The following is an 11391-nucleotide window of genomic DNA, read 5'->3' as shown; positions in this document are numbered from 1 at the left end:
TTTATGACTAACAGTAGAGCCTCCCCAAACTGCGAACGTCTACAGGAGCCACATCGAGGAAGAGTTAGGCGTTTGCGAATCAAATGAATGTTAGGGTGAATGCTGGCACTGTATGGAATTTACCTGGGGGTTGCTCGCCCTGAAAATATTTGAGGTCCCCTTCCACAATGAATCCATCGTCAAGAGGCTGGCAAAACACGGCATAATAGCAGAGGAAGGATAGTATCTCTTGATCAGTAGGCTGGAAGCGGGCACCAGGGGGAAGGCCCTCCATCTTTGCTTTCCTGCAGGAGCTTCCGGTTCTTTTTATGGATGGACGGGGAGGAGGGGGAGCAAGGGCTTTATAAGAACTTATTTGTAGTAGCAAGGGCTTTCCCCTTCCTTGGTGACGGACTCGCCATCTTCGCATCAAAAACATATATAACAAAACAAGGGCCTCCTTCCTTGTTGAAGGGTAGTGAGGAGAAGCAGGCATTCCAATCTCCTCAAGGAAAGGGATCGAATGAGGATGACTAGGTTGGATGAGGGACGTTGAAATCTCCCTCCCACGTTCATTTGAAATCTCCTTGGGGAAGAGGGGACTTGGCCTCCCTGTTCGTGGGAGAGGAACTGTGACGAAAGGATCAAAGAGGTGGATTTTATTTTAGAATATCGATCCCAACCCAACTCTCACTGAGGAGTGGGGAAGGCAAGGTGGGATACTGTGGGATGACATACTTCATCTATGATTTGTTTATTCTTCTTTTTTTTTTTTTTGCTACAGATCTATGATTTGTTTAACGGGGCCAGCCCAAGTCCAAGTATATCCCATTGACCTGGTTGAGTTGGTGAGGAATGCAGTTCAGGTTCCCAACCCGATTCGCATCCCCCATATATAATAACTATATATTGAACCCGGTCATCACCCCTTCCCCTCTTTTTTTTTTTTTTTGCTTTGATCCCCTTCCCCTCTTCCCAGGGAGGGAGAGCGACTGGGAACGACACTCGTATCCCTCCTCATACAAAATCCATCCTCTTTGTCTAAGGAATGAGGTCGCCTCTCTGGCTAGCGAGCCCGCCCCCTCTTAGCACCACCCTGCCCTCTCCTCAAGGACCCGGGTGTCATCTCTTGCCGCCCCCTCTAACACCACCCTTCCCTCTCCTCAAAGACCCGGGTGTCACCTCTTGCCGCCCCCAACCCCTCCCCCTCCCCCTCCCCCTCCCCACCCCCAACCCAACTCACCAACTCCCAAGGAGGAGGCAAGACCCTTAATCCAACTCATCACTGATGACCACTTCTAGCTACTGCTCTCCTCCTCGATAAACAGAGACTGTCGAAGGAAATGCCTGCCCTGTCTCTAGCGACCCTCATTCCGTCTCCCCGGGGAGAGCAAAGCTCCTTCCTCACCGGATTTCCCTCTCCCCAGGGAGAGACAAGCCCAGAGGCTGCTATAAATATCGATCAGATCCAAGCCATGGCCATCACGATCTGTCCCTCAAGCATTCCAGGGATAGGCAAAGAAGCAGAGGATGTCCTTCGACGATCAAGAGCTCCTAAAGTACCTCAAAGGATACGATGGCGGTCACATTCTGCCGTCGTGGGGAGCGATTGATCCAGATTGCAATCCTTACCATTTCGGGCCCGATCGACTGCATGGTAATCTTCTTCACTACATCGATACTCTGTTTCTGCCGCCCCGCAATCTTCTTCACTAGCTTTTCTTGTAGCTGGGAGCGCGCGTGGCAGCTCAGGTGTATCTTATTACTACGTTGAGTGCGCCGAGAACCCCAGGACCGACGAGCGAAAAGTCGCCGATCATAGTGGCTGCTGGCAGCGCTCCGGCGGAGAAATAGCGGATAGACATGGGAGCAATGCTGTTATGTACAAGCAGAAGTTCAAGTTTGTTCCACGAGATAATGGCCCCAGGACTTGGGTCATGACTGAGTACACCCTTCATCCCAATAAGAGCGGCAAAAATAAGGTAGTACAACGTTGCCACATGACTTAGTTTATGATGCACATCCTAACACCTCTTTTAATGCTTGATGCTGCCTTGTCGTCTGGTTCCAATTGAGTGCAGAAGGCCATCTGCGCAATCCAAGAGGAGGGAAGCTCCAGGCAGTAGACCGGTCTGACCACATTGCTAGTTATAAAGCTTTCTATCGATATCTTGCTGTCGATGTCCTCCACTTATGTTACTTATGCTGTTCTTGTTTAACATGTCATGCAAAACAGCCAAAACTTTGGGGTTCGGTCCTTGGATCTGGTCCAAGATGTGGTTTAAATTTATCCCTTTTTTTTGTCTGTGGCCATGTATGCCCTGTGATTCCGTAATAATTAATATGTTTGCAGTTCTATCTTCTTTCATGCGGCAGCCATTGTCTTGTATACTTAATTTCAACGATATTTAGCCCTACTGCTCGATCGCAAGCACAATTACGTCTATTTAACCAGGTCTATCAGTTTAAGCTGGGTCGAGTAAGGCCCAACTCAAGCCAAGTTATAATAATAAATTGGTATTGACACGGAGCACCTTAGTCCAATAGAAAGTTTTACGAATTGAAGGGGAGGAGGAATATTTTTTATTGTGAAGGGAAGGAGGAATACTAGAGCTAGAACTGGGTTTGGAGCAAAGTGGAGGCAAGACTCTCCTAAGTCCTAGTGAGCGGGGAGAGAGAAATGCGGACCTTGCCAGCTCCTCCTAGTTGAGAGGGGAATCATGGGGTGCAGGGAACACGACCACCTCTTTGGAATAAGGGAGATCAAGGAAAACACCAAAGATACAGTTCTCCTTGGGAAAAGATATGGTTTAGTCTATTAGCTTAATTCCTGCCACAATAGATCTTTGGGTTTGAGATGCGGATAACTGTTTCCAAGGCATTAGGAGAACGGATTTTGTGTTAGATCATGGATGCCAGCGTTTTTATCCCCAATGAGAACGGGAGTCAGGATGGCAACCGGTCGAAGTCAGGTAAACTAGATGGTGCACGTTGGATTTGGTTTTGTAGGCCCCATTCATGAAGCACTTATCTCGGTGCATCTTTAAATGAAAAAGCAGCTGTGATTGGCTGTGTGCACAGCGTAATATGGTGCATGCAGCGTAAGCAATAATTTTACCACAAACGGTGGACTGAGTTTATGATAGTTGTGTATTAATACAAGCAAAGCCCAAAAACATGGAGATGTAACCCAGCCCAGCCCAACCCACCTAATATGCATTCTTCGCCAATGAGACCAGGCCTCACCCCATCCTGAAGACCATTCCGCTGCCCTAGGACACGGATTACATCTTTCGCGCGGAAGAAGGAATCACCTTCCTCCACACGAATCCACCATTGGATTGTGGAATGGTCACTTTGAAATCCGCGCAAGCAGCGAATGAGATAATTGGGAATGCTTTCAGATGTGCATGGAGCGATCCAATGCTCGATATCATGGACAAAGGTCGATCATTGTTTCGAGCGAAACATACAACCCGAACCCGCTGCCCTCTCCCCAGGAAAGTGAGAAGGTTTAGAAGGTCCGTAGTCTACAACTGAATGAAAGTTCTTGGGGGTTGATCAAGGTTTAGAAGGTGCATAGTCTACTACTGAATGAAAGTTCTTGCTTGGAACAGTAGGGGGGCAGCAAAACCTCCTTATGTAAATTATGGTAAAACTATGATCAGGCACTACAACCCTAATGTATGTTGTTTCTTTGAAACTAGACTCTCTGAGCTGGCTTTACCTCGCATCCGTAGGTTCATGAGGCCGTCTGGGATGTGTACATGGTGCTGGGTAGGGGTTTGTCCGGAGTTATTACTGTTGCTTGGCAAAAGAAGTTACGATATGTCCATTTTACACATGTAGACAGGCAAGGGGCTTTTGGCATTATAACCATACAGAATGGGCCTACCAGGGTTTTGGGAACTGTTTATGCTAGAACCTTCGGGTTTGAGCGTCGAAATCTTTTGGATGAAATCAAGTTTGTTCTTTCTTTGGGCCTAATTCCCTTACTTATGGTTGGTGATTTTAATTGTATTTTGCATGCTGAAGATAAGAAGTGGTGTAAGCCTTTCTGCATGGAGCGGGACATTCGAAAATTTATGACCTTTCTGAGACAAACTGGTCTCATTGATTTAAGGCATCAGGGGCCATGCTATACCTGGTGCAACAGTCATTTAGGATTGGCTAGAGTTTGCCTCTGATAATGGCTAGATTTGTTATCTGAATCCACTATTTTGCATATGTGCTTCAGATCACTTTTCTTTATTGCTCACGACTTCTGATCAAAAATAAATAGGACCGATGCCCTTCCATTTTGAGAAGATGTAGTGGTTGATGTGTGATAGCATTCAAGAGGTGGTACAACAAGCCTGAAAATGTGATGGGATTCATTCGCCAATCATCAAGTTATCTATGCTATTATATAATACAAGAAAGCCATTAAAAAGTGGAAATGAAGTGTAGGACGCTAATTTCGTCAAGGGCAGCAACTTAATGATCAGATTATCAAATTCAAATGGAGGAAGCACAAAATAGTAGCCTCACGGATCAGCAAGACATGCATCTCCTTGCTCTTCTATGTGCTTACCAGAAGAACTTGTTTTTGCAAGAGATCTTTCGGCAGCAAAAGTACACACTACTTGGCTAAGAGAGGGGTATGCAATCACATTTTTTTCACAGAACCACTATGTTATGGAGACGAAAGAAAAGAATTTACTTTTTCATTAATAATCAAGGAGACTATGTTGAAGACCCTGATGCAATCCAATCTATGTTGCTGCATCGTTTTCAATTAAGATGGGCGGTTGATCAGCATGTGCGAGATACAGATCTACATATTATTGAAACAAGTTCTTTAATAACTGAGCAAATTGATTCTCTCATTAAAGCTATTATTGAAGAAGAGATTCATGAAGCCTAAAAAAGCATGCATCCTGATAAGGCACCGGCCACAGATGGCTTTCCAATTTTTTTTTTCTTTCAGCACTTCTGGCATTTAATTAAAAAGGAAGGGATTGCAGCAATCATTTTTTTTTTTTCGTTATGGTTTCTTACCTGGTTCATATTTAGAACAGTACTTATATTAAAATATTTATTTATAAATATCAAATTTTAAATCTATCTTAACTCTACAGTTTATAAGACTGCAGTTGTATATAAACCCTATGACAAAGCTAAAATATCGTATTTAACCCTACAAAGGAGACCATAGATTATTCAAATTTTGGAGCAATCAAAGTGCTAATGTGTGATCCCCATTTATGGGGACCAAAACATAGCCAGACTAGCATCAAAAACCCAGATACACATACACACATACAAATCCCATTAATTAAAATATTTATTTTCAAACATTTACAATTTTTAGGATAGCCCAAGTATTTTCAAAATGAAATTCTTCCCAAGGTTCAATATTTCCAAAGTATGCAGAAATTTACAATTATATTCTAAACATGCCACTTGATTTACAAAAGAATTTTCAACAAATAAAAAGTTTTACTCACTTGATCCAATTTATGTAAATACAAGAAAGATTTGTCCAACAATATACAGAAACAATGCAGTTAAGCTAAAACATATGGTTTAATGTTCACTAATCATGAATTGAGATTAGGTGCAAAACAAATCTAATAGTAGTAAATTCAAAAATTGAATTCATATAATTGAAAATATCTCAGGCAATTAAATTTATAATTTTAGTAATTTGCACTTTCTTTTGCATATAATTAATATTAATACAAATATATCAAGATAGGTATAATTTTTAAATACTCCCAAGTCCTTAATTAATTTTTCGTGATTCATTTCCAAGAACTTATAGGTATTATCAAAGGAAAACAAAGCTTATAAACAATATTTCAATGCTAAAAGCTACTATAATCCAACCCTAAAATTGTCTAATGTTAATCTAAATATTCAATCATAACTTCTTCACTTATCGATTCCTTAAAATGAGACTACTTAATCACAAATAAAAGAGATTAGAGTGGTTGTCACCTTAGTAACCAAATATGAGGCTGCTGCTAGTGAAATCTAGCAAGGAGAAACAACACTTGCAGCCTCCAGACGTTAGATCTAGTGGTGAATGACTGGCAACCAGGGCGGCGAGACCTAGTAGCACCCATGTCTGAAATGAAGGAAAGGCAAAGGCTCTAGCTCATGTTAGTGTAAAAGATAGAGCGATAAAGGATAGGAGGGAGAGATAGAATAACAAAGAAAGAGGGGGAGGGAGATGGGAGATACATGTTGGTGAGGCTTTATAAACACATTGGAAGGTATGCGAGAGGCGACGGGGAGAGAGCATAAAGAGAAACAAGGTTCTTGCCTCTGTTTATTTAAGGGAACAACACCAACTTACAAATGGTCCAAACTGAGACCTAGGTGGTCCAAACTGGGCCTAGGTGTTTCGCCTCCAAATTTCCAATGTTGCCTATGCCTTGGGCCTCAATGTCTGCCTCTGCCTCTGCCTCAACCCATGGCTGCAGTCTCCTCCCTTTCATTGCTGCATTTCCTCTTCATCATCTTGAGATAAGCGCCACATTAGTGGAGGCTGAGAGGGACCATCCAAGTCAAGTCAGAGTTGGAGGGGAGGAGTGGACACCAATGGAGAGGTTGGGCAATTTGTTATCACTAAATATCTCTATATTCAATGTCTTTCTGATCTTTTGCTGCAGCAGGCAAGACGAATAAGAAAACAAGAAGAAAAAAAAAAGGAGATAACAAGAATACACAATATTTATGATTCAGCTTATTAATCTACATTCATAAAAAAAAGATGATGCAAAAATTTTATTATAGAAAATTAAAGATTATAGAGTACAAAATTTTCTTTCAAACCCTAACCTCCAATTACACGTGATCTATAGAACAAACAATTATTTTCTTCTTTGAGAGTTACCAAAAATGCCGATTTAGACTTGAACTGGAGGATAAATCATAATTATAATAATAAATATTTGAATAATAATAAATATTTGAATTATTATTACGGATATTAGTATTATAAAATGATTTTTTTATAATCGAAATAAAGTTCATTGTATTTTGATCTGTTTCATCAATTTCTTCTCGATTTGTTTCATCGTTGTAAATCGAATTTGTGATTATTTTTTTTATTGATTCAAAGAAAAATTGTGCATTGATCCTAAAAATAGAGATATTCTAAAAAAATTAGATTAGTCCAAGCAATAGGGACTCTGCCACCGCACCCTTGACTAACTAATTATGCGGTCCAGAAAACAAGTATAGCGGCCAGAAGAAAAATGGTAAATGGTTGTTTAGAACTTTTTTTCCAATGGGCACTGAGAAACATTATAAAAATTTATCAAAAAATTATATAAATATGTAAGTTCTTAACCTAGTCTGCCATTAATTATATTGGAATAATCAATCGTCCGAGAGATCAAACGAAAACTACAGCAGACCTATAATATGGGGTTTTCCACATATTTTGCTTTGTAAGAGAACTTGGAAAATAAGGTAGAGTTTATAGCCTCTTTCAAAATAATATAAATTTTATTAAAAGAATCATATAGATTAGTAAGTTCTTAACGAATTGTGATAATAATTTATTGGAATAATATATAGTTTGAGAAATCAAAAGAGAACTAGAACAGACCTATAATATAGTGTTTGTTTCTTTGTAAGAGAATTTGGTCGATAGGGTACAATTTATAGCCTCTTTCAAAATAAATTAATATATTAACCTTTTTTTAGCACTACTTTAGTGTACATGTTGAGGACGAGGCTATAAACCAAATCCAAAGATTTTCAAACACGTTTGGAGAACTTAGCATCAAGTATGATACATGTGAAATAAGAGACACCTCATCTTAGTTAACAGTTGAGACAAGAGAGGAATACTCATCTGAGTAGGATATGGTGCGGCGGGTAAGATCCTACTTGAATGAGCAAGAGCTCAAACTTGGTGTAAGGGAAGGGAAGGGGCCGGGCCATGGCCGGCGATGCCCGCGGCTAGGCCCGCAGCGCCCTCGGCCGCGCCCGCGCCGGCAACGCTCGCGGCCAGGTCTCTCTCTTTCTTCTTCTTCTTCTTCTTCTTTCTTCAGCCTCCCTTCTTCTCTTTTGTTTTAATTCTTTCCTTTTCCTGTTTTTGTTTCATGGCTAGGCTAGATCTAATCTAAGAGAGCATGAATAAAGGGATCAAGGGCTTACCTAGCTCTGAGGGGAAGATGGGGAACTTCTTCCGGCAGCTTGGGCCGCTACCACCGACGGCTCGGCAGCGGTGGCGAGATGAGAGCGCTCCCGCTGACGGCTCGGTGGCGGATCCGAGTGGTCTGCCGCCGCTGGGAGAAAAGAGAGGAAGGCGGTGGGAGAGGTGATGAAGCCCCTCGGTGAGGGAGTTGTGCATTTTTCTGGCCGTAATCGTGGCTGTTTTTCAAAATGGTCGATGGTCGTGGTTGTTTTTTTTATTTTATTTTTTTGAGCCCTAGGCTGAAGTCTGCTGGACCTGCCGGCTTCGGCCCTTTTTTGGAGCCTGTTCTTACACCAACCAATCTAGTGAGATATTAGCCAACATATTGTAACTTTTTTTATTGTATCAGAGCCATCTTAGCATCTGTGAATCCTGCCCTTCTTCTCATATCAAAAATTCCTATTCCGACAATGTTGGCAACATCACATCCTTCACCCAAACTCAAATCCACTCCTGCTATAACCCTTCTAATCTCTAATATCTGAAATCCAATCCCAATCAAGCTTGATGACAGAGCGAGCAACTGTTCTTACCAAGTTGTTGTTGTCCCTTCTATTGGAATAAAGGGTGTATTCAGTCATGACCCAAGTTGTTGAGACCTCTTCTTACCATTGGTCATGACTAAGTACACCCTTCATCCCAACAAAAGCGGCAAAAATAAGGTAGTAGAAGGTTCCCACATGAATTAGTTTATGATGCATATCCTAACAGCTCTTTTAATGGTTGATGCAACCTTTTCGTTTGGTTCCAATTGGGTGCAGAAGGCCATCTGCGCAATCCAAGAGCAGGGAAGCTCGAGGCAGTAGACCGGTCTGACCCCATTGCCAGTTATAAAGCTTTCTATCGATATCTTGCCGTGGATGTCCTCCATTTATGTTACGTATGTTCTTCTTGTTTAACATGTCATGTAAAACTTTGGGGTTCAGTCGTTGGATCTGACCCAAGATGTCGTTTAAGTTTATCTTCTTTTTTTTTCTATAGTTGTGTATCCCCTGAGATTTCATAATAATTAATATGTTTGCAGTTCCATCTTCTTTCATGCGGCAGCTATTGTTTTGTATCCTTAATTACAACGATTTTTAGTCCTACTGCTCAATAACAAGCATAATTCCGTCTGGTTAACCAGAGAATCAGTTTGCGCTGGGTGGAGTAAGGCCCAAATCAAGCAAAGTTATAATAATAGATTGGTATTGACACGGAGCAGAGAAAGTTAGCCCATGAAACCAAATCTAGATACGTAGCATTATCAAAACATTATGCATGCCAACTTCAATTTTTCTGAAAATTTAAATTTTATTCATAAATCCAACTCCTCTCAGATTATCTTGTTAGCCATAAACTATGATCATAATTTTTTTATAGTAGGGTTATAATACCTCGCATCTTCTTGCGGTGTGCCGCATATTTTCTTGTAGCAAAGTCCTTTGGGACTGCATACCTACTTGCAGCATCGCGTGCATCTTCTTACAACGTAAACTCTTCAGGACTAATTAATTGTCAACGCATAACACTCATGGTCAGGGTTCTTGACATGGTCATGTTGAGAGTCCAAATCCATCTCAAAGTCAAAGATCTTTTTCACAAAACATGTTTCATGTTCCAAATTAACAAAATACATAATGTCACGCAGCATCGAATTCAATCGATCATCACCCATAACAAAATCAATGCCTTCAATCGTCCATCAAATAATAATCCATAATAAGACATATTCAATAATAAAATACTATGTTTCAAGTTCATAAATCAGAAATAATACGGCTCAAAATTTAATAGATTAAATAATTTATATTTTGCCGATAGATCTAGACAAGAGGTTATATTACTTATTTTGCAAGCACCCTAATAAATTCAAATAATTTCAAAAATTTTTTCTCAAAATCCTCAATTTATAGAACATATTGTAGTATCTCTTCGCTGGATATATTCTTATCAAGAAAATTTTAGCCTTACATGGGTTCCACTCCAATAATAAGAGAATATCGATGGAAAATTAGGACAATGATGGAAAAGTACGATGAAAAGGGGTAGAGAAGGAACAAAATAATTCATTTGATCAAGTCAGACTAAGGGCTCGTTTGGTTCGCGGGAAAAGAAGGGAGGAAAGTGTGGTCAACGGAAAAGTAATGAGATGCCTCTTATTTGGTTAGAATTTTCAAAGGAGAGTGATGGAAAAGTCATATTCCCATGGGAATATGATTCCCACATTTTATGAGAAAGTCTTTTCCATGAGAAATATGGGAAAGTTACTTTCCCATGAGGTGGGAATCACTTTATTTTTATTTTTTTCCAAAAAGGCTCTTCAGCATTAAAGAAGCATTAAAGAGGCATTAAACACCTAATTTTTATTAAGGGCATAATAGAAATTATACATAACTTTCTCAGGAAAGTGGATGGCCAACCAAACATAAGCACTTTGGAAATTTGTTACTATCCCATGGTCAACCAAACATGCCAAAAGTATTTTTCTAGGCATTCTCTTTTTAAAAATTTGTTTTCCAGAAATCATATTCCTAGAAGGAAAATTGCTTTTCGTGAACCAAACGAGCCCTAAGATACAAAGGCTTTGTACGTATCAATGAAGATTAAAACCCATGATGCTCGACGAAGACCAGAGTGGTGCTGATAAGTTGCCCAACCATCAAGACGGTTTAAAGCCCATTCACTAGGGTCAGCTGGGGTTCAAAGCAAAGGGCTCAGGACCACCCCTCTAGATCCATAGATCGGTAAAGAGAGGAGGAGGAGAGACAAAGAGAGAACTTAGGGAGAAAAAGAGATGTAGGGAATTCTTCTTCCCTCTTCTTTCTTTTTTTCCTTTAACAATGGAATGGATGAGAGGATAGGACTCCTAATGCCTTTGAAGGTAGAAGAAGAAGGCAAAGGCGTTGGGATCTGGCCGTGACATGGCAGCCAAGCATGGCAGTGAAATGGCCAAGGAGAAAACTGAGCTTAATCCAGCTGCTTGAATCATCTTAAGATTGCTATAAAGACCTCTTAGCCAGCGACAAGGCCTGTGTCACTCCACAACGCTGTGAGAAGGCTCGGCGAGGCTACAGACCCATGGTTGGAGCCTATCAAATCCGAAATTTTCTGGTGAATAACCAAAACAGGGGAATTAAAACCCTAATAAGGTACCCCTTTCTGAGCCAAATCCAGTGACCATCCAGCCAGAATCTAAGATCTAGAAGCTAAGGAAGATTGGGAGGTAGACAAAT

The 11391-nt window shown here is 40.8% G+C and overlaps 2 long non-coding RNA genes across 5 annotated transcripts; one reads left to right on the top strand and one right to left on the bottom strand.

Moving 5' to 3' along the window:
* The first annotated feature begins 1482 nt into the window (after positions 1–1482).
* On the top strand, positions 1483–2899 carry LOC113462066 (uncharacterized). The gene is made up of 3 exons (XR_015987748.2): positions 1483–1636; positions 1708–1961; positions 2061–2899. It is a non-coding gene; the product is annotated as an uncharacterized LOC113462066 (long non-coding RNA).
* A 479-nt stretch (positions 2900–3378) lies between these two features.
* On the bottom strand, positions 3379–8526 carry LOC148703301 (uncharacterized). 4 transcript variants are annotated; one of them, XR_015986829.2, is made up of 3 exons: positions 8137–8503; positions 5962–6632; positions 3379–4795 (listed from the first exon to the last, which is right to left on the bottom strand). It is a non-coding gene; the product is annotated as an uncharacterized LOC148703301 (long non-coding RNA). The 4 variants fall into 4 exon arrangements; XR_015986830.2 differs by having other exon boundaries at positions 3379–4334; XR_015986831.2 differs by lacking the exon at positions 3379–4795 and having other exon boundaries at positions 5346–6091; positions 6208–6632; positions 8137–8500.
* Positions 8527–11391: the final 2865 nt, after the last annotated feature.

The sequence above is a fragment of the Phoenix dactylifera genome, chromosome 5 (genome assembly GCF_051530095.1).
Source record: "Phoenix dactylifera cultivar Ajwa chromosome 5, Ajwa_hap1_PhDact_Kaust_v1.1, whole genome shotgun sequence".
Taxonomy (NCBI): Eukaryota; Viridiplantae; Streptophyta; class Magnoliopsida; order Arecales; family Arecaceae; genus Phoenix; species Phoenix dactylifera.
This window is presented reverse-complemented; position numbering and strand designations above follow the sequence as displayed.